The 25,277-nt window shown below is 38.9% G+C and overlaps 1 pseudogene; it reads left to right on the forward strand.

The window, feature by feature from the left end:
* The window catches only part of LOC138372138 (voltage-dependent T-type calcium channel subunit alpha-1G-like), a 68,268-nt pseudogene that overhangs the window by 41,105 nt on the left and 1,886 nt on the right, over positions 1–25,277 (forward strand).

Consider the following 25,277-nt stretch of genomic DNA (forward strand, 5'->3'; position numbering starts at 1 on the left):
TCTACCATCCTGCATTAATTGTAAGTGATTTCTATCATGCTTAATTGCGCGCAACTCTCTAAGACACAATTGTAACATGACCGTGTCTGAAGCTAGACAGAAAACACAACATTATTAGTGATGGTAACATAAGCCATTTCATGTGAATTCCATCTTCGTTGACCTCCGAAACTTAAGGAATGGTCCAGAAAATAGCTACTAAAGTTTAAGTCAAGTGTGAAGATACTTTAGTTGATATTTAGATACTTCCAATAAGTGTAAACATAAGTGCTGACGATGCTACCTTCCTCTATTCAGACCCCAACCCAAACGCACTATATAATAATGAAAATAATAGATTTAAAAAGTCCACTCATGGATGTAAACTAACAAACTCACATCAAACATAAAAAAGACCGACTACTATTTTTGTTCGAAAGTAAATCCTGAAACCAAATTCAACTTCAGATACACAATGTTAACATTAGCAATAATGATTATGGAAAGTTCCTTGACCTATACATAGACAAGAGACTGAACTTCAGCATCCACATACAACACATATGTGAGTGGTGAGAGAGAGAGAAAGAGAGAGAGAGAGAGAGAGAGAGAGAGAGAGAGAGAGAGAGAGAGAGAGAGAGAGAGAGAGAGAGAGAGAGAGAGAGAGAGAGAGAGAGAGAGAGAGAGAGAGAGAGAGAGAGAGAGAGAGAGAGAGAGAGAGAGAGAGAGAGACAGAGAGAGAGACAGACAGAGAGACAGACAGAGAGAGTGAGAGAGTATTCACCTAGTTGTGCAGGCGCGGGTTGAGCTCTGCTCATTCGGCCCGCCTCTCAACTGTCAATCAACTATTACTGACTAACTAATTTTTTTTCTCTCGCGCACGCGCACACACACACACACACACACACACACACACACACACACACACAAACAATCGACCGGGTAAACAAGGATAAACTATTCAACACTGGTGGGACGCGAACAAGGGGACACAGGTGGAAACTGAGTACCCACATGAGCCACAGAGACGTTAAAAGGAACTTTTTCAGTGTCAGAGTAGTTAACGGATGGAATGCATTAGGCAGTGATGTGGTGGAGGCTAACTCCATACACAGTTTTAAATGTAGATGTGATAGAGCCCAGTAGGCTCAGGAATCTGTACACCAGTTGATTGACAGTTGAGAGGCGGGACCAAAGAGCCAAAGCTCAACTCCCGCAAGCACAAATAGGTGAGTACAAATAGGTAAGTACACACACACCAGGAAGCAACCCGTAGCAACTGTCTAATTTCCAGGTACCTATTTACTGCTCGGTGACATCACATTAACATTTACAGAGAGTAGATAATTAATTAGGTATCTGGGAGCTAGTTAACTGTTGTGGGATGTATATCTTGAGGTACTGTATACAATGTTCACAACAGAGCAATGTATAATCATTTCATTGTATACAACACATTGAGAAAGAATGAAGGTTAGATCCGAAAATTATTGTGTGGCTCTCTCATGACTTGTTTCCGGCGCGAAGAGTTGTGAATTTACATGAAAATGTACCAACCAACAAAATCTTGTTACATAGCAGTAGGAGTAACATTTACTCCCTAGGTCCACGAGTCTAGAGCGCTGTCCACTCGGCCACCACCTCCCTTATGAGAGGGAGAGAGTGAGAGTGTGTGTACTCACCTAATTGTGCTTGGGGGGTTGAGCTCTGGCTCTTTGGTCCCGCCTCTCAACTGTCAATCAACTGGTGTACAGATTCCTGAGCCTACTGGACTCTATCATATCTACATTTGAAACTGTGTATGGAGTCAGCCTCCACCACATTACTGCCTAATGCATTACATCTGTTAACTATTTTGACACTGAAAAAGTTCTTTCTAACGTCCCTCTGGCTCATTTGGGTACTCAGTTTCCACCTGTGTCCCCTTGTTTGCGTACCACCCGTGTTAAACAGTTTATCTTTATCTACCTTGTCAATTCCTCTGAGAATTTTGTAGGTAGTGATCATGTCTCCCATACTCTTCTGCCTTCTAGTGTCGTGAGGTGCTTTTCTTGCAGCCTTTCTCCGTAGCTCATGCCTCTTAGTTCTGGGACTAGCCTAGTGCCATATCTCTGAACTTTTTCAAGCTTCGCCTTGTGCTTGACAAGGTACGGACTCCATGCTGGGGCCACATCCTCCAGGATTGGTCTTACATATGTGGTATAGAAGGTTCTGAATGATTCATTACACAGGTTCCTGAAGGCTGTTCTGATGTTAGCCAGCCTCGCATAATCACACACTCACGTGTGTGTGTGTGTGTGTGTGTGTGTGTGTGTGTGTGTGTGTGTGTGTGTGTGTGTGTGTGTGTGTGTGTGTGTGTGTGTGTGTGTGTGTGTGTGTGTGTGTGTGTGTGTGTGTGTGTGTGTGTGTGTGTGTGTGTGTGTGTGTGTGTGTGTGTGTGTGTGTGTGTGTGTGTGTGTGTGTGTGTGTGTGTGTGTGTGTGTGTGTGTGTAAAATATACACTGAGGACAGGCAGCTTGTGCATGTCTATTCGTTAGGTGTATATCGAGGTCCACCTCCAAGGTCGAACTACTGACCTCCACATTCACCCTGGGCACAAGTAGTCTCGAACCACTAACCCCAGGAGCAGGAGACAGTAGTTCTATTAACTACTTTACCTACATCATAAAGAAGAATTCCAGAAACAAGAAATGGCAGTTGTTAACTGCTTCTGGAATCCTTCCTCGAATGTAGATGTTGCAAGGTTCTTTGATTATGTAAGTTAACAATAAAGAACTAGATACAAATTAAATGTGTGCTATAAAATATGTGTATGTGACATATATTCATATAAGCACAGACGTTGCGGTATTCAGAGTAAGGACAGTTTTTCCTCAGACCCATGCTCACAGTTCCTAGAAACCAGGACAATTTAGTAATCATGCGAAACTGCGGCATCTCTTACCGAGTCCATTTTGAACAAAAGGTAGTGAACAAAAATATCGAGTACATACAAGCAAAATATATATTCAGGCATTAAGTGTGCAACTTCATCATAGTGAATAATAATAATGGTTCTGTCAACTATGGGTTTCACAATAAACTAAAGGTAACAGGATGAGCATGGGTTGAACAAACTATTGGTAACAGGATGGGTATGGGTTGCACAATAAATATGTGTGTGTGTGTGTGTGTGTGTGTGTGTGTGTGTGTGTGTGTGTGTGTGTGTGTGTGTGTGTGTGTGTGTGTGTGTGTGTGTGTGTGTGTGTGTGTGTGTGTGTGTGTGTGTGTGTGTGTGTGTGTGTGTGTGTGTGTGTGTGTGTGTAAAATATACACTGAGGACAGGCAGCTTGTGCATGTCTATTCGTTAGGTGTATATCGAGGTCCACCTCCAAGGTCGAACTACTGACCTCCACATTCACCCTGGGCACAAGTAGTCTCGAACCACTAACCCCAGGAGCAGGAGACAGTAGTTCTATTAACTACTTTACCTACATCATAAAGAAGAATTCCAGAAACAAGAAATGGCAGTTGTTAACTGCTTCTGGAATCCTTCCTCGAATGTAGATGTTGCAAGGTTCTTTGATTATGTAAGTTAACAATAAAGAACTAGATACAAATTAAATGTGTGCTATAAAATATGTGTATGTGACATATATTCATATAAGCACAGACGTTGCGGTATTCAGAGTAAGGACAGTTTTTCCTCAGACCCATGCTCACAGTTCCTAGAAACCAGGACAATTTAGTAATCATGCGAAACTGCGGCATCTCTTACCGGGTCCATTTTGAACAAAAGGTAGTGAACAAAAATATCGAGTACATACAAGCAAAATATATATTCAGGCATTAAGTGTGCAACTTCATCATAGTGAATAATAATAATGGTTCTGTCAACTATGGGTTTCACAATAAACTAAAGGTAACAGGATGAGCATGGGTTGCACAAACTATTGGTAACAGGATGGGTATGGGTTGCACAATAAATTACTGCGCTAGGATGAGTGTGTGTGTGTATATTATAAATATATGTGTATATATATATATATATATATATATATATATATATATATATATATATATATATATGTATATATATATATATATATATATATATATATATATATATATATATATATATATATATATATATATATATATATATATATATATTAAATAATAAATTACTGCGCTAGGATGAGTGTGTGTGTGTATATTATAAATATATGTGTATATATATATATATATATATATATATATATATATATATATATATATATATATATATATATATATATATATATATATATATATATATATATATATATATATACATATATATATATATATATATATATATATATATATATATATATATATATATATATATATATATATATATATATACACATATATTTATAATATACACACACACACTCATCCTAGCGCAGTAATTTATTGTGTTATAATATATATATATATATATATATATATATATATATATATATATATATATATATATATATATATATATATATATATATATATATATATATATATGTCGTACCTAGTAGCCAGAACGTACTTCTCAGCCAACTATGCAAGGCCCGATTTGCTTGATAAGCCAAGTTTTACGAATTAATATATTTTTTCTAATTTCTTTCTTATGAAATGATAAAGCTACCTATTTCATTATGTATGAGGTCAATTTTTTTTTATTGGAGTTAAAATTAACGTAGATATATGACCGAACCTAACCAACCCTACCTAACCTAACCTATCTTTATACGTTAGGTTAGGTTAGGTAGCCGAAAAAGTTAGGTTAGGTTAGGTTAGGTAGGTTAGGTAGTCGAAAAAAACATTAATTCATGAAAACTTTGCTAATTAGGCATATCGGGCCTTGCATAGTAGGCTGAGAAGTGCGTTCTGGCTAATAGGTACGACATATATATATATATATATATATATATATATATATATATATATATATATATATATATATATATATATATATATATATATATATAATTAGGAAGTAATGTTTATTTGGGTAAGTTGTCAGCTTATAAGAACTAATAGCTAGTGCGGCTTGTTTGATTTGATTGTTGCCGCCGAAGGAGGCTAGTTTATTGTGCACCCCATACTCATCCTGTGAGCGGTAGCGCAAAAGCATTACAGAGGGCACAAAAGGTCTTTATCAGACCTCATCTTAGATTATTACATAAACAATTTCTTCAATCCTTCACACCTTATAGATACAATGTCAGCTAGTTACAGAGAAAGTGCTATTACAAGAGCTACATATTTACAGTAAGTCATCATACATTAATGGTAGGTCTTGTCGTTAATACATAATAGTTTGGCCAATGGGGATATTACAGAGTCATAGGGGAGCTTCTGTTTATTATTAGTCCTCACAATACACTACTTGTTTCTGAATCTCATATGTCGTTCATCTACTGGAAGCGAAATGTGGGTACAGTGCAAGGATTTCAGGTAATTTATCCATGGTAATAAGATAGGTTGCCATATCATACAGAGTGAGCTTAGATTTATCTCTAAACGGCTCAATTTTACAACAATCCAAGATATAGTGTTCGAGCGTGTGTCCCTGCCTATGTCCACACACTTTACACTTTACTTCATCTAGATCCTTATACAAGCCGAACTGCCAGAGATACTTGTAGCCAAGTCTTATACGAGCTGTGACAACATCTGTTAGTCTACTGACTTTGTTACTTGCCCCATACACATGTTTTATTTCACACATTTCATTGTGATGAACGATGGACCTGCTAGTTCCAGTTTGCACTGTTCTACTTTCTTCAAATCCATCCAGGAGTTCTCGTCTAATGACACTTTTAAGGGACGTATTTGATAACTCAAGATTCCATTCAATACTGTCTTTATTTACTGCAGCCTTAGCAAGGGCGTCAACTTTGTCATGTTCCTGCATGCCAATGTGAGAAGGAATCCACAACATTTTTATATTTACCCTCTTGCTAAGTATTCTTATTTATCTACGTCTAGCTTCCAAGACAAGCACGTTATTACTTGATTGCAAACTGTTTATTGCTCGTAGTGAGGATAGGGAGTCAGAAATAATTAAGCTGTCTACTTCAGTGTTGTCAATAATTTCGAGTGCTACCAGTATCGCTACCAACTCTGCTTGCATTGTGGACGCCCAGTTACTAATTCGGATATTTCTTTGAATTGTGCTGCCATCGGGCTGATGAGCAATAACAGCACTTCCTGGCCTCCCTGTATTGAGTGATCCGTCAGTGTATATGGTCTGTGCAATGTTGTTTTCAGCTTGTATATTGTGAATGTGTTCTATTGTGCTTAATTTAGCAGCAAGCTGAGCATGAGGGTTGCTTGTGATTAGTTTCTTGGTGGGGTATGCAGGGGTCAGGATGTCAAAAGGTACTATCTACCAGGGTGGAAGGAAGTGCTGTACTCTTTCATCTGTATATACATCGTGCAGTCCCATCATTTTAATATGAGTGGCAGTTCTTTGAATCCATTTAGACTCGCTAGTTCCATTTCGTATGTGTTCTAACAGTGCAACTGACACAATGTTGTTTTTGTTATCACGCAGCAGCTTTAGTCCCATCATAAGATTAATTTCAAATATTCTATCTCTAATGCTAAGTATATTTAATTCTTTCCGCATGTTGAGAACTTTGGTAGTTATAGGACAGCCAAGTATAATTCTGAGTGCTTCATTTTGCATTTTTTCCAGTCTATCAATACTTTTGCCATTCTGCAGGACCAAAGCTGGTGCATGATAGTCTATCAGAGACCTTATATACGCTAAATACATCATTCTTGCTATTCTAATATTAACAACATATTTCGGGCTTTACCCCACTACAGTTCTGAGAGCCTTGAGTCTGTCTCTACATTGTTGATGTAACTTATTGACTGCAGTTGAGGTACAAGAGACAGAGACACCAAGGTATTTGAAAGAAGAGACATAGTCTATTGGTATGTTATCTATCTTAAGTTTTCGTGGTCCACTTTTGCGGTTGCCAATTTGTCTGTTAAATACCTTAGTTTTAGCAGCGTTGATTACAAGACCAAGGCTCTCACAAGCTGTATGTATACAATTTAAGACTGTTTGCATTTTGCTGTGGGTTTTAGTATGCACAAGGATGTCATCTGCATAGCTGATAGGGATGTTTGCCGGACTAGTTGGGATTGATTTTAGTAAAGCATTAATTAGAACATTAAACAAGGTAGGACTAAGTACTCTTCCATGTGGGGTGCCTAGTTGCATTACTTTAGTTTCACTCTTGTAGCCTTGGAACAGTGCAGAGGACTTCCGGTTGGTAAGATAGCCTCGTATCCACTGTAATAAATGTCCCCCTATATCCATTCTCGCTAATTCATACATAATCACTTCCCTATTAGCAATATCAAAGGCATTTTTTAAATCAAGAAATGTTGTGTACTTGTGCCTTTTATCTCCATGAACAGTAAGAAAGGTTGTGATACAGTTGTGTACACTTTTACCATGTGTGAAACCATTGATATCAGGTGACATGTGCTCTTTAACTCTATACAATAATCTATTAAGCACCATTCTCTCAAAGGTTTTGCACATGCAACTGGTCAGTGAGATGGGACGGAAAGCATCAGGTTGGCCAGGCTTTGGTACAGGTACCGTAAGACTGGTGGTCCATGATACAGGCAACTGCCCAGAGACATAGCTGGCATTAAACAATTCTAATAATGGGTTACCGGGTACACGATGTAGGAGTCTTAGAATATCATAGGTGATACCGTCCTCACCAGGAGCAGTGCTACTGCCCCTGGAGAGGGCTGCATCCAATTCATAATCTGTATATGGAACATCACATTCATCATGTTGCTTGCTCAACATGAAATTTATGAGAGCATTTCTGTCTGTGGACCTCGCCTGCAATTTCTCCCCAGTGCTAGCTGATAGCATTCCAAGGCTGGAAACCTGAGCCTATTTTGCAATTAACTGATTGGCTTTCTGTAGCGGGTTTGGGTGTGAAACTTGTCTACTATTTTTACCAATAATTTTGTTTATGCCTTTCCAGGCTTTGCCCAGGGGAGTATGCAGGTTAAGTCCACTAACAAAACCCTCCCATTCATTTTGTCTCAGTTCAGTCATTCTCTCCCTTGCCGCTGCAAGCGCGGCCTGAAACAGTTTTAACATTTGAGGAGTTCTAAGGCTCTTATATGCTTTACCTGTCTGTCTAGCAATTGATTTAAGCTCTTTCAGTTTAGCATCATCATAGTACTGGTTGTGTCTGACCTGTTTACCAGTACTTCATTTTGTTTGGCGTGACTCACTATTTTTGATGGCCTCATAGGTATATGGGTACATCCGGTCTCTTACCCTCGACCGCGTCGGTACCTTTATGGTCAGGAAGCCACGGATATTTACAATGGGGCTCGGTCAGTCAATATGATTCCTTTGACATCACTCAACTTATGTATTCTGTTCTCGTATTGACAATTTTAATGATATCAAGAATATTTTGAATATCTGCTGACATAGATGGTGCTGTAGTTGATTGTTGTTCATGACCTGTCCAGTGGGTCGAGACTGGTCTCATTAGCATCTCTCAGATTAGTGGGAAGAAATTCTTGCTGCAAGAATGTGTGTTCTCAGAGCTAACTAGGGTAACTAAAATACTTATTTCCTAAATAAATACTTTAATTGTAAATATTTGAAAATATATGGTATGTTTCCGAATTTCTGACGATATAAAACATATTGTGGTTTATAATTAAGTTCTTAATAGTGATCCTATCCTGCATCATAATTTACATAATATTTACTTCTGTTTTGTGTATTAAAATTACTACTTTTTATGTGAATTTATTTCTGTAAATGATGATGATGATAAAGTGCAATAAATGTAAGTAAGAACATAAGAATGAAGGTAACTGCAAAAGACTTATTGGCCCATACGAGGCAGCTCCTCGTATGGAGCTGCCTTTGATAAGTAATTACCAAAGAAGGCACCAAGCCGGGAAGGCTGTGTAGCACAATCAAATAAGTCAACTGCTCCTGAAGAGGACGGTATTACTTACAGTTTACTGAGATTAGTCTCACAAGTACCAGGTAATCCACTTTTAGTGTTGTACAGAATGAGTTTAAGTGAAGGAGTATTACCTGATGATTGGACAGTGTCATTGTTCCCATCCCCAAAGCACACTCAGATAATTATAGACCCATATCTCTAACATAATTTTGTCTATTAGCACAGTTTTCGGCGTGAAGGCATTGAGTAGATCTCGGCAATACAAGAAGTTTCAAGCTAAACTTTCTAATATGCTACACTCACCTGAGGTCCGTAGAAGAGCGAAATCTGATTATGCATTTTGGTTCTACAAGGTAGCCAACTCCATCAAAATATTAAATATGTACCCAACTCAATTAACGATTAATCAACCAATTACTCCATGGGATAACTTGGATCTAGCAGTTGATTTTGTAAATGCACCCAAGAAAGATAATGTACACTCTACATTATTAAAACAGTTAACACTGAAAAGCATCACTGAGAGTACTCAGGGTATGGGTAACGATGTGTGTCAGTGCTATACCGACGGTTCTGTAGAAGAAGGTGGACGATGTACTGGATGCGCATGTAATATATTTGAACAATCTTCTCACGTACATACAGCAATGAAGCGCGTCAATGATTGGGCAAGTACAACTCAAACCGTACTTGCAGGCATATACCTTGCCACGGAATTTTTAAAAGACAAAGGCAGTGGACTTATATACTGTGATTCGCAGAGTGAACTCCTGGTATTGAACGCACATAGTAGTGACACCCAGAAAATAGTCAGTGATATTCGAATGAATATTTTAGCTGCCAGAGAAAAGAGACTTGAAATTAAATTCCTATGGATACCATCACATGTTGGCATCTCAAGGCATGACACTGTTGATATGCTTGCAAAGACAGCCTGTAGAAAACCAGTGGTAGAAATTGATATGGGTGTTTCATTAGCAGTGACAAAGAGAATACTTAAGCAAACATCTAATGAAAATCTCACCGACCTAACAAATTCACAAAGACCTGAAAGTTGTAGCATTAAATATTATGATAGATATCGTGCAGAGACATTCACATACAGGATTAATGGAACAAGAACCCAGCAATGTGATGTTATAGTGGCCAGAATACGCTTGGGATATAGACGTATCTGGCAGCTTTCTCAAAACCCAAATGTCGAGTACACAATGTGTCAACTTTGTGAAAGAGAAAATATGCACTCCCTTGAACATTATATTGTAGAATGTCCTATACTGATTGACTTTCGCCCTCCTGGGCTAAGGTATGCTGAACTGTGTAATTACTATTTGAGTACTGGAACACTTGATGATATATTGAACTTGTACCCTAGATTGACCATGTAACGTATCAATTATACAATGAATGTATGTGATGTAACTCTATAACCTGAGCGTGTGAAAGCACCTTAATCACCTTCAGTGATTAAGTGCTTAATTGCACACTAGTTTCTCTATCAGTTATCTCACCTTGTCAGAGTAAAAGAGACAAATATATGTGTATGTATGTGTGTATATATGTATGTATATATATGTATATGTACGCATACGTCTGTGTGTTTATATGTATGTGTATAAAGTATATGTGGAAGCTGGTCAGAATTCAATTTCACCTTTGTAAATGCACGTTAATGACACTATGTAAAAGACACATCGAACACTTTATGTAGGGCATACGTAAATCTGTGTATTTATGTATTTACGTATGTAGCTTAGCCTAGCATTTTAAAAACACTACAATCACCTTCTGTGGTTGATTGTTCAATAAATCCCTGAACTATATGTTTAACAAATCTCTAACCCTATCAATGGAGTTAGTTAGTTTAGTTCTTATATTATGCACCCTATACCCATCTTGTGGGCGGTAGTGGAAAGGGTTAGAGTCCATGGCGGACTGAAGAAAATCTATATATGCTGGTTAGCATTGTTAATGTGTGGCCACGTCTGTGGTAGAAAATAATACAAAAAATCAAATAAAGGTATTATTGAAACTTTATAGAAAAACATTAAATCCTAAATATATCTTTAATATTATACTTGAAATATTGTATACTTTGCTCTCTCCATCGTACTTCTGCACCTGCTGGCAAGTGGTTCGGTGCAGTGTGCAGGTGATGTTCATTACTGGGTGAGCTGGCAGGTGGTGCTCACCTGCCAGCTCACCCAACGAAAATTTGGTTTTTAATACACATACACATTTATTGGGTCTTTCCTTCACCTTCATTCAAGCACTAGGGTATTACAGTAAGTGTTTTAATTATAATATTTATTAACGTTATTATTTTTAATTTTTATTATTATTAGTATTATTATTAACAGGAGAGGAGTGTGTGTGTGTGGGGGGGGGGGGTATAATGGTACACATGTCCACATCCCAATGCCCGCCCTTCCAGGACTGGGGGTGCGGGGGTGTACAATAAACTATACCCACATCCGGCGGCAGCTTATCGAAGGCGGAAGTGTAGCCTAGACAATTTGTCATGATAATTAGTGATGACTCTTATTTTGATTATGGGTCCGTAATCCAGTTAAGCTTTTATTCTTAATTTATATTACAATGCTGGTAAAATACACTTCTTGATGATGAGTATGGAGTACAAATGAACTCATTGTGTACCCAAGTTCAAGTATGTTTATTGAGATAAGCAATAAATACATCTCAAAGGGATAGAGTAGCTTAGGCTGTTTCAACCCCCCTCTAATTCAAGTCCCTCAAGGGGCGCACAAATACTGTGACTACAAATAGACAAATAACATTACAAGAATCCAAACAAGAATTGTGTACCCTATACTCACAGGATGAATATAGGGTACACAATAAACTACCACTCACATCATGGGTATGGGTTGCACAAGAAACTATCGCGCAGAGGATGAATATGGAGAGCAAAGTAAACAAAGATTCACACGATGAGAAAGGGTTGCGCAATGTCCTATGACTCACAGAATGAGTATTAGCTGCACAATAAACTACAGGTCACAGGATAAGTATGGGTTGCACAATAAATTACAGGTCACAGGATGGGTATGGGCTGCACAAACTACCGGTAACAGGATGAGTATGGGATGCACAATAAATTACGGGTCACAGGATGAGTATGGGTTGCACAAACTACTGGTAACAAGATGAGTATGGGTTGCACAAACTACTGGTAACAAGATGAGTATGGGTTGCACAAACTACTGGTAACAAGATGAGTATGGGATGCACAATAAATTACCGCACAGAGGATGAGTATAGGGTGCACAAACTGGTTGGGTAAATGGTAATGGTTGGGTACATTTCCTTTCACCTAATGCGACTATTCATGTGTCCGGACACCGGCGATTGTGTGGTATTGGCTATTTATTTAACCATAACTTTGCATTCATTTAATAATTATATTAAGATATGTTTTCCTTGAAATGTAGTTACATTATCGTCTACATGGCTTTATTCTGACATAAAGACCTATGGCGTTACTTTGCATATATGCAAAGTAATTATAAAATTGATTGGCTTGTGTGGAGGCCTTCACACTCCCTGAGCGAGCCATCAACTATAAAAAGGCATATATCTTAACTTTCAATTCAGTTATATTTATGCCAAAGTATTAACATGCAGCTTATATTTATGTCTTTATGATGACATAGAAAACTTCGTTTATTACAATATCTAGATTAAATTAACATTGATCTTCGGAAGGTCATAGTTCCCATATCGGTAAGGAGAGCGTCGGCTATGAAGCCTTGTTTAAAGTATGAATATTTTTCCTCTCTAATAAGGTATAATCTCTGTGATGGATTCACAAAAACTATTTTATATCTGCCTTTCTGATAACATATACAAATATAATCTTTATTTGTGAATATTTGTTAATTAAGCAATATATCAGAGGGCGTGTAGGGTTCGGTGTTCAATGAACGAAAAGGACTGGATCATTGTGTACAGGAGGCTGATATGGCAGCAAACACTCTCCTGGCGACGATATTTCTTGGATAAGTCGCTCCACACAATTGTCGCTTGGACCGTCGACTTCCTATGGCGTCACCTCTCACATATTTACGTCTAATTTCGTTATGAAATTAGATTATTTCAGAGTAAAAATAGGTTTGATCATGTTCTATGTGTAGCACCAACATTATAGTAAGTAAATATGCCATATTTCTTCATTACTTACGTAATGCTGGGACGATTTGGGTAGTTTTGGCCTGATTTGGGGTGATTGGGGTAATTCTATGGACCGGATGTGGGCACTTGGCGGTCAATGGTGGTGCTTCTTCTTTATGATAGGTGCAGTTTGTGTCAAGGGTTTCCCTTAATGCTCGTGCTGGATATCGACGAAGATTAATGAATGACGAAGATTAAGCCACCTAAAAGGTGGCACGGGAATGAATAGCCCGTAAGTGGAGACCTTTTTGAGCAATTACCAGTATCAATAGATGATACTGGAGATCTGTGGAGGTGCGACTGGACCCTGCCGTGACTGCTGGATATCACTGATTGATTGATGAAGATTAAGCCACCCAAGAGGTGGCACGGGCATGAATAGCCCGTAGGTGGTGGCCCTTTCGAGCCATTACCAGTATCAAAAGATGATACTGGAGATTTGTGGAGGCGCAACTGCACCCTGCGTGACGGGAGATGTCTCCCGGACCAAGTGGTGACCAAATGGTGTGTGGATATCACCGGCTGGTGCTGCTTATATGGAGGCGGTCGCGCACCCCTCTTCACCTAAGCGTTCCAATGTTTTTGTCTGGGTCCACATTTCATTTTTCCTGTTTCTTAATTTTGTTTATAACTAGTAATTTACAATTAACACTTGTATTTATCCTCATGTTTTTCAGTCAAAGAATGTACTTGGAATTGTTTCTTTAAACATAATGCCACACGATTATTATTTTAAAAGGAAACAGCTCTCCCATAGTGGATGCACTACTGGGCATAGAGCTGACATGTGTGAGTTTCATTTTCACTTTTATTTTATTTATTTATTTATTTATTTATTTATTTATTTATTTATTTATTTATTTATTTATATATAAGAAGGTACATTGGATTAGTGAAAGTGCATCCCCCTCGTTAAACAACAATTCCTCTCCCTGAGCAAAAGCAGCAGTACACCGAGAACTTAAACAAGATCTTGTAGGTCTGAAGTTAAGAATATAAGAACAAGGTAACTGCAGTAGGCCTATTGGCCCATACGAGGCAGCTCCTATCTATAACCACCCAATCCCACTCATAAACATATCCAACCCACGCTTGAAACAATGGAGGGACCCCACCTCCACCACGTTACGCGGTAATTGGTTCCACAAATCAACAACCCTGTTACCGAACCAGTATTTACCTAAGTCTTTCCTAAATCTAAACTTATCCAATTTATACACATTGTTTCGTGTTCTGTCTTGTGTTGACACATTTATATCCCCCTTTGTTATGTCCATTCATCCACTTGTAAACCTGTATCATGTCACCCCTAACTCTTCGCCTTTCCAGTGAATGCACCTCCAAAGGATACCTGATCAACCAGGCTGTGACTCATACGTCAGGCTGCGAGCAGCCGCGTCCAACAGCCTAGCTGGTTGATCAGTCCAGCAACCAGGAGGCCTGGTCGACGACCGGGCCGCGGGGACGCTAAGCCTCGGAAGCACCTCAAGGTAACCTCAAGGTAATGCAATTTAAGCTTTGTTATTAACAAGACACCTGGTGTGGTTCTTAAGCTATATCTTGCTCTGGTTAGGCCCCATTTAGATTATTGCAGTTCAGTTTTGGTCGCCTTATTATAGAATGGATATAAATTCACTTGAACGTGTCCAACGTAGGATGACTAAGTTAATTCCCCAAATTAGAAATCTTTCATATGAAGAAAGGTTAACAAAGCTTAAGTTGCATTCACTGGAAAGGCGAAGAGTTAAGGGTGACGTGATAGAGGTTTACAAGTGGATGAATGGACGTAACAGGGGGGATATTAATAGGGTATTATAAATATCAACACATATATATGGGCCTATTGGCCCATACGAGGCAGCTCCTATCTATAACCACCCAATCCCACTCATTGTCCACTACTTGTCCAACCCGCGCTTGAAACAATCGAGGGACCTCACCTCCACCACGTTACGCGGTAATTGGTTTCACAAATCAACAACTCTGTTACCAAACCAGTATTTACCCAAGTCTTTCCTAAATCTAAACTTATCCAATTTATACCCATTGTTTCGATGTTCTGTCTTGTGTTGATACTTTTAATACCCTATTAATATCTCATTTGTTATGTCCATTCATCCACTTGTAAACCTCTATCATGTCACCCCTAACTCTTCGCCTTTCCAGTGAATGCAATTTAAGCTTTGTTAATCTTTCTTCATATGAAAGATTTCTAATAGTCATCCTACGCTGGACACGTTCTAGTGAATTTATATCCATTCTATAGTATGGCGACCAAAACTGAACTGCATAATCTAAATGGGGCATAACCAGAGCATGATATAGCTTAAGAACCACACCAGGTGTCTTGTTACTAACGCTTCGATTAATAAATACTGGGATTTTTTGGGACACTGGGATTAATAAATCCCAGTGTCCTATTTGCCTTATTACGAACATTCATGCATTGATTTTGTTTTAAATTCTTACTTATCATAACTCCCAGATCCATTTCGCAATTCGACTTTGCAATCTCAACACCATCTAGCTCGTATCTTGTAACCCTATCATCATTACCTAACCTCAAAACTTTACATTTATCAGCATTAAACTGCATCTGCCAATCCTTTGACCATTTCAAAACCCTATTTAGATAACACTACTATTACCACTTATAACACTACTATTACTACTTATAACACTACTATTACTACTTTTAACACTACTATTACCACTTATATAACACTACTATTACCACTTTTAACACTACTATTACCACTTTTAACACTACTATTACTACTTTTAACACTACTATTACTACTTTTAACACTACTATTACCACTTTTAACTACTATTACCACTTATAACACTACTATTACCACTTTTAACACTACTATTACCACTTATAACACTACTATTACCACTTATAATAATGCTATTACCACTTATAACAATACTATTACCACTTATAACACTACTATTACCACTTATACATAAGAACAAAGGCAACTGCAGAAGGCCTATTGGCCCATACGAGGCAGCTCCTATTTATAACCACCCAATCCCACTCATATACATGTCCAACCCGCGCTTGAAACCATCGAGGGACACCACCTCCACCACGTTACGCGGCAATTGGTTCCACAAATCAACAACCCTGTTACTGAACCAGTATTTACCCAAGTCCCTATTTACCCTAAATCTAAACTTATCCAATTTATACCCATTGTTTCGTGTTCTGTCTTGTGTTGATACTTTTAATACCCTATTAATATCCCCTTTGTTATGTCCATTCACCCACTTGTAAACCTCTATCATGTCACCCCTAACTCTTCGCCTTTCCAGTGAATGCAACTTAACACAAGACAGAACACGAAACAATGGGTATAAATTGGATAAGTTTAGATTTAGGAAAGACTTGGGTAAATACTGGTTCAGTAACAGGGTTATTGATTTGTGAAACCAATTGCAGCGTAACGTGGTGGAGGTTGGGTCCCTCGATTGTTTCAAGTGCGGATTGGACAAGTATATGAGTGGGATTTTAGCGGTTATAGATAGGAGCTGCCTCGTATGGGCCAATAGGCCTTCTGCAGTTACCTTTGTTCTTATGTTCTTCTTATGTTAAATCAACACAAAGCTGCTATTAGGACAATATCCAACTCTGGCCCCAGACATCTCTCGGTACCCCTACTCAAATCTCTGAATATGTTAGAAATTAAGTCACTGCACATTACGCAACACATTAAGGAACCAACACGGGAAAATAATATTTTAGATTTAGTGTTAACTAACAGGGAAACGCAAATTAATGACATCGAAATAGGGAGTGAGCTAGGGAGCAGTGATCACAAAGAAATCAGATTTAGCATAGAATGGAATAGACCAGTAGGAGAAAATTCTGTTAAAGTGCCAGATTTTCGAAAATCTGATTTTAATAGCCTAAGAAATTTTTTGGGTCAAATTGATTGGAAAGGCTTGGGTATGGGGTGTGGGCCGGTCTTGGAGCGAGACATGAACCCAGCGATAGGTGACTTAAATGGGGATTTCGATGTGGATTCAATATATAACTTATTTAAGAATATTCTAAACAAAGCACAGGAACGTAGTATACCATACAAATTGAATAGATCGTATACTAATGACCCAAAGTGGATAACAAAGAATTTGAAGAACCTTATAGGTAAAAAGAGAGCTTGGTACAAAAGGATTAAAAATGGGGAGGTCACTTTAGAACAGGAATTCGTACAACTGGTTAGAAATCTTAAAAAAGAGATAAGGAAAGCAAAAAGAAACTATGAAGTTCGCATAGCAGGGCAAGCAAAGACAAATCCTAAAGGGTTTTTTCAGTTATATCGTACTAAGACTAGGGATAGGATAGGTCCATTAAAAACTGAGACAGGTCAAATAACAGATAGTGATGAAGAGATGAGTAGTATTTTTAATAAATATTTTGTATCTGTATTTACTAAAGAGGAACTTAACAATATGCCTTCAGCCGAACAAGTCTATGTGGGTGGGGACGAGGACAGGTTGACGAGTTTAGCAGTTACCAGGGAGGATGTTCTTAAACAAATAGTAAAACTCAAACCAAACAAATCCCCAGGGCCGGATGAAGTGTTTGCTAGGGTGCTTAAAGAATGCAAAGAGGAGCTTTGTGACCCACTGTCAACCATATTTAATAAATCAATAGAGTCAGGCAGAGTGCCAGAGTTTTGGAAAGTTGCTAATGTGATACCAGTTTTTAAGAAAGGAGATAGATCACTTGCGTCTAACTATCGACCAATTAGCCTAACGTCTATTGTGGGAAAGTTACTCGAATCTATAATAGCAAATAAAATTCGTCTTCATCTTGAAAAACATAAATTAATAATTGAGTCGCAACATGGTTTTATAAATGGCCGTTCATGTTTAACAAATTTGTTATCTTTTTATTCTAGCATTGTTGAGGCAGTTGATAGTGGTAAGGATTGCGATGTTGTATACCTTGACTTTAGCAAAGCTTTTGATACAGTGCCACATGAAAGACTGATTAAAAAAATAGAGTCTCATGGTATTGGGGGTGCTATATTAAGCTGGATTAGGGCATGGCTATACCAAAGGAAACAGAGAGTTAGTATAAATGGAATCAAGTCAGAGTGGGAAAATGTTGTAAGTGGAGTGCCTCAAGGCTCTGTCCTGGGACCTCTGTTGTTTATAATATATATAAATGATTTAGATTCAGGTTTGAGTAGCATCATTTGCAAATTTGCCGATGATACGAAAATCGGTAGGGAAATTAATTCGGAGGAGGACTCACTATCACTTCAAGTTGATCTAGATAGGGTTTTGAAATGGTCAAAGGATTGGCAGATGCAGTTTAATGCTGATAAATGTAAAGTTCTGAGGTTAGGTAATGATGATAGAGTTACAAGATACGAGCTAGATGGTGTTGTGATTGCGAAGTCGGATTGCGAAAGGGATCTGGGAGTTATGATTAGTAAGAATTTAAAACAAAAGGATCAATGCATAAATGTTCGTAATAAGGCAAATCGGACACTTGGATTTATTAATCGCAGCGTTAGTAACAAGACACCTGGTGTGGTTCTCAAGCTATATCTTGCTCTAGTTAGGCCCCATTTAGATTATGCAGTTCAGTTTTGGTCGCCATATTATAGAATGAATATAAATTCACTTGAACGTGTCCAGCGTAGGATGACTAAGTTAATTCCCCAAATTAGAAATCTTTCATATGAAGAAAGATTAACAAAGCTTAAGTTGCATTCACTGGAAAGGCGAAGAGTTAGGGGTGACATGATAGAGGTTTACAAGTGGATGAATGGACATAACCGGGGGGATATTAATAGGGTATTAAAAGTATCAACACAGGACAGAACACGAAACAATGGATATAAATTGGATAAGTTTAGATTTAGGAAAGACTTGGGTAAATACTGGTTCAGTAACAGGGTTGTTGATTTGTGGAACCAATTGCCGCGTAACATTGTGGAGGTGGGGTCCCTCGATTGTTTCAAGCACGGGTTGGACAAGTATATGAGTGGGATTGGGTGGTTATAGAATAGGAGCTGCCTCGTATGGGCCAATAGGCCTTCTGCAGTTACCTTTGTTCTTATGTTCTTATGTTCTTACATTCTCTCATGTGTATTATACATATATAAAACGCTGAACTGTAATGCCAATCCTGACCTCAAAAGCTTCATAGAAGGTTGTAACAGAACCCATGAGCACCACACCAGAAATAAATACAGTTTTGATATTCCAAGAGTACGATTTAATCAAACTAGAAATACTCTACAAATCAAGGGACCAAGAATGTGGAATGACCTTCCCAACCATGTTAAAGACTGTACATCTCTCAACCAATTTAAGATAAAAACGAAGCTATACCTAATAATTTCCCTGTAACCTACCTTACCCCTCTATTGTCAACCCATGTCTGTTTTTTTTTTAACGACGCTGTTTGCCGACCTAATTGTATTTGTGCTGCTTTTTCAGCCATGTTCCCCCCTTTTTATCTTTTTTTTTATTTGTTCTTAACTCATTTTATTCTTTATGCTCAATTAGTATTAAGCTTTAGTCATTTAAGTTTTTCATGCAAGAAACGCTTTGCGTAATAGTGGCTTTAGGCATTGTATGTACTAGCCCTATCTATAAATCCATCATTCTTTGTAAAATCTCTTTTATGTACCTTACCTAAATAAACATTTATTTATTTATTTATTATTTATATATATTAATATATAATAATAATTTATTATTATATATATAATATAAAATAATTTATATTATATTTTGGGATATTGGTAGGGTATTAAAAGTATCAACACAGGACAGAACACGAAACAATGGGTATAAATTGGATAAGTTTAGATTTAGGAAAGACTTGGGTAAATACTGGTTCAGTAACAGGGTTGTTGATTTGTGGAACCAATTGCCGCGTAACGTGGTGGAGGTGGGGTCCCTCGATTGTTTCAAGAGCGGGTTGGACAAGTATATGAGTGGGATTGGGTGGTTATAGAATAGGAGCTGCCTCGAATGGGCCAATAGGCCTTCTGCAGTTACCTTTGTTCTTATGTTCTTATTATAAACAACAGAGGTCCCAGGACAGAGCCCTGAGGTACTCGATCCACTAACAACATTTTCCCACTCTGACTTGACTCCATTTATACTAACTCTCTGTTTCCTTTGGTATAGCCATGCCCTAATCCAGCTTAATATAGCTCCCCCAATACATAAGAAGAACATAAGAACAAAGGTAACTGCAGAAAGCCTATTGGCCCATACGAGGCAGCTCCTATTTATAACCAAATCCCACTCATATACATGTCCAACCCTCGCTTGAAACAATCGAGGGATCCCACCTCCACCACGTTCCTTGTGGGAGTAAATGATGTTGGTCGAGTTAGGAGTGAAGTTGATTGATTGATAAAGATTAAGCCACCCAAGAGGTGACACGAACATGAATAGCCCGTAAGTGGTATTTTTTTTTCTCAGTATTCCGAGGTTGCATTTAACCATCAAGTGGTTATCGCGGGGTTATACTGCTTCACAGTCTTTATGAGGGTGTCCAGCTGCTGGACACCTTTGTTGACCAGGAGAGTGGCTGTGTTGATGGCTTCAGGGTGGCCACTGCATGATTCAGGAACTCTTAAAGCTCTTCTAAGGTCATTGGTTGCTTCACATTCCAGAAGATAGTGAAGTAATGGCTTTTCTGTGACAGTTTGGCAGAAGATGCACTCTCTCTGTCGGGGTTCACCAATCTCCCAGTTGCATCTGTAACCTAGACGTAGTCTATATAACCTAACTGCTATTTCCCTGTGGATTCCTTTTGGGATATTTAACCTTTCTAATTTGGTTGCCTGAAGATACCATGTTGCAGATGACGAACCTTCAGCTATTCTCTGGTGCAGGTAGGCTTTGTTGAGATGTGAGAGTTTTTTGGTGATGATATTTTTTATGTTCTCTAGGCTGGGTTGAATTGTTTTATGTATCACTGGATGACGAGTTGCCAATTTAGCAATTTCATCAGCTTTTTCATTTAATGGGATTCCAATATGGGATGGGATCCAGTTTAAAGTTATGTTGAGTCCTTTGCCTTTAGCGACTGCTCCAAGATACAAAATGGTGGTAATTATTTCCACATTATCTTTCCACTGTTTTTGTCCTAGTATTTGAAGTGCAGCTTTTGAGTCTGTGTGTATGATTGCATTTTGAGTGTTTTGTGCAATCACATATGCGAATGCCTGTTGTATGGCAAACAGCTCAGTTTGGGTTGATGATACTAGTCCTCCCAGTCTCCAATATGCCTGTACGGTGGTCGTGCAAAGAGCAGCGCCAGCACTCTCATTTTGTGTCCACCGATCCGTCTGTGAAGATGTGGGTGGCTACTGCTATGCTATACGTTTGCTCTTCTATTATGCGCCTTAGGATTGTCGGATCATAGGAAGCCTTTTTCATTGGGAGACTTTCTATTACTATTTTGAAAGTAGGCTCTTCCCACGGCGCGGAAGAAGTGTAATTTGGGTGTGGATGATCACCCTCTCTATCAATAATCATGTTTTTTAAATGTAGTCTGTTTAGGACTTTTCCTGCTCTTGCAACCCAAGAGTTCCCATTGTTTTGGCCTAGTCCAACCACCAAGGCCTGCCGTACTGGGATTGGATCAGAAGAAATAATTATCTTACTGATAATTGTAGCTGTCCTTTGTGATATTCTTTCTTGTAGAGAGGGCAAACCCGTCTCCAGTCTAAGAGTTTCAAGCCTGGTCCACATGGGGGCTCCCAGTGCAGCTCTCATAGCATTGTTTTGGGCAACTTCAAGCTTTTTCCACTGTTGGTGTGATAGATTTGTGAGTGCAGGTGCGGCATAATCGATCATTGATCTGACTGCCTGTACATAGTATGTGCGAAGGACTTGCAGATTGGCTCCTCCAGAAAGGGAGGTTAGCGACCTGAAGATTGCCGTTCGGGCCGCAGTTCGCTCTCTCAAGTAAGTGACCTCAGCATTAAAATTCACGTGTGTGTCCAGGATGATTCCTAGATACTGATAGCTGTCGACCCATTCTATTGGTTGACCCTGTACAGTGAGTTGTATGTTGGGCTTCGCTATTTTTATGGGCATGGCCTTTGACTTTGAGGGGTTGAGTTTGATCCCAATCTGTTTTGCCTCTTTACTGATGCAGTCTAAGCATTTGGGTGCAAGGCGCGCCGCATCCCTTCCTTTTATGATGATGACAAAGTCGTCCGCGTAGTTTAGCAGCCTGCAGTGATGTGGGAGTTTCAACCTCATTATTCTTTCCATTAAACAGTTGAAGAGAAGAGGGCTGAGAATACCTCCTTGCGGTGTACCATTTTCATGTCTTTTTGTACTCAGAGACTGTGCCATGAAGTTTTACTCTTGCTTCTCTGTTTATGAGACAGTTTTTGGTCCAGGAGAGCAGGTTGCCTCTGACCTCTTTGTCAATGAGGCAGCAGAGAATAGCTGGGGCGCTAGCCAGTTCAAAGGCTTTTTCGAGGTCCAGGAATATCAGCATTCCTGGTCTGTCATTCAAGTGGGCTAACAGACTTGTAATACATTCCACTGTGCCAACCCCTCTTCTATAGGCATACGTATCATGATGCAGTTTAGGCATTTTCCACTCCAGTCTGTTGAGTGCCATTCTGTCAGCCGTCTTGGCTGCACAGCTTTGGAGAGAGATGGGCCTGGGATTAGCTGGATCTTTGGGTTTTGGGATCGGCACTATGTCTGCTCTATTCCAAGCAGAAGGTCTAGTTTGAGAAGTCCAGGCTAAATTAATTATCCTTAGGTATGCAGCGTCTCCCTCTGGGACGAGGTTTCTAATCATTTTATAGGTTATTTTGTCGGCTCCAGGGGATGTATCCTTGGAGTTTTTCTTAGCCCTATTGAGTTCATCCAGTGTGAAGGGGGCATTAGTGTCAGAGACTTCTTCACATGCTGTAAGGATTCTGTGCCACCTTTCTTCCTCTAGTCCGGTCTGTACTGCTAATACATCTGGTGGAAGTTGATTGCTGGCTGCTCTCTCTGCAAACCTGGTTGCCAGTACTTCGGCTTCCTGTTGAGGATCCTTGGGGTGTGGAGCTTTAGGTGTTTTATTCCTTTTGGCCCGGTGAATTTGCTGCCACATCTCTCCGAGAGAGGTGTGTTCATTCAGGTGTGAACACCATTCCAGCCACTTTTGTTCTTTTATTTATCTGGTCTCTCGATGTACATGTTCCTTGACCTCACAAAGTAATATCCTGTTGCGGTCACTTGGCTGCTTTTTGTATAGCTTTCTTGTTCTATTGAGTCTATGGTTGAGTTCTTTGACACGTTCGCAATAGTACCAATGATCTTTATGGTGTCCGGTGGACTGTTTTTTCAATGGGATTGAGTGGTTGGCTGCACTTTGAATCATAAGAACATAAGAACAAAGGCAACTACAGAAGGCCTGTTGGCCCATACGAGGCAGCTCCTATTTAAAACCACCCAATCCCACTCATATACATGTCCAACCCATGCTTGAAACAATCGAGAGACCCCACCTCCACAATGTTACGCGGCAATTGGTTCCACAAATCAACAACCCTGTTACTGAACCAGTATTTACCCAAGTCTTTCCTAAATCTAAACTTATCCAATTTATACCCATTGTTTCGTGTTCTGTCTTGTGTTGATACTTTTAATACCCTATTAATATCCCCTTTGTTATGTCCATTCACCCACTTGTAAACCTCTATCATGTCACCCCTAACTCTTCGCCTTTCCAGTGAATGCAACTTGAGCTTTGTTAATCTTTCTTCATATGAAAGATTTCTAATTTGGGGAATTAACTTAGTCATCCTACGCTGGACACGTTCAAGTGAATTTATATCCATTCTATAATATGGCGACCAAAAACTGAACTGCATAATCTAAATGGGGCCTAACTAGAGCAAGATATAGCTTGAGAACCACACCAGGTGTCTTGTTACTAACGCTGCGATTAATAAATCCAAGTGTCCGATTTGCCTTATTACGAACATTTATGCATTGATCCTTTTGTTTTAAATTCGTACTAATCATAACTCCCAGATCCCTTTCGCAATTCGACTTCGCAATCTCAACACCATCTAGCTCGTATCTTGTAACCCTATCATCATTACCTAACCTCAGAACTTTACATTTATCAGCATTAAACTGCATCTGCCAATCCTTCGACCATTTCAAAACCCTATCTAGATCAACTTGAAGTGATTGTGAGTCCTCCTCCGAATTAATTTCCTTACCGATTTTCGTATCATCGGCAAATTTGCAAATGTTGCTACTCAAACCTGAATCTAAATCATTTATATATATTATAAACAACAGAGGTCCCAAGACAGAGCCCTGAGGCACCCCGCTTACAACATTTTCCCACTCTGACTTGACTCCATTTATACTAACTCTCTGTTTCCTTTGGTATAGCCATGCCCTAATCCAGCTTAATATAGCACCCCCAATACCATGAGACTCTATCTTTTTAATCAGTCTTTCATGTGGCACTGTATCAAAAGCTTTGCTAAAGTCAAGGTACACAACATCGCAATCCTTACCACTATCAACTGCCTCAACAATGCTAGAATAAAAAGATAACAAAATTGTTAAACATGAACGGCCATTTATAAAACCATGTTGCGACTCAATTATTAATTTATGTTTTTCAAGATGAAGACGAATTTTATTTGCTTTTATAGATTCGGATAACTTTCCCACAATAGACGTTAGGCTAATTGGTCGATAGTTAGACGCAAGTGATCTATCTCCTTTCTTAAAAACTGGTGTCACATTAGCAACTTTCCAAAACTCTGGCACTCTGCCTGACTCTATTGATTTATTAAATATGGTTGCCAGTGGGTAACAAAGCTCCTCTTTGCATTCTTTAAGCACCCTGGCAAACACTTCATCCGACCCTGGGGATTTGTTTGGTTTGAGTTTTACTATTTGTTTAAGAACACCCTCCCTGGTAACTGCTAAACTCGTCAACCTGTCCTCGTCCCCACCCACATAGACTTGTTCGGCTGAAGGCATATTGTTAAGTTCCTCTTTAGTAAATACAGATACAAAATATTTAAATATTTATTAAAAATACTACTCATCTCTTCATCACTATCT

This window comes from Procambarus clarkii, chromosome 38 (assembly GCF_040958095.1).
Source record: "Procambarus clarkii isolate CNS0578487 chromosome 38, FALCON_Pclarkii_2.0, whole genome shotgun sequence".
Taxonomy (NCBI): Eukaryota; Metazoa; Arthropoda; class Malacostraca; order Decapoda; family Cambaridae; genus Procambarus; species Procambarus clarkii.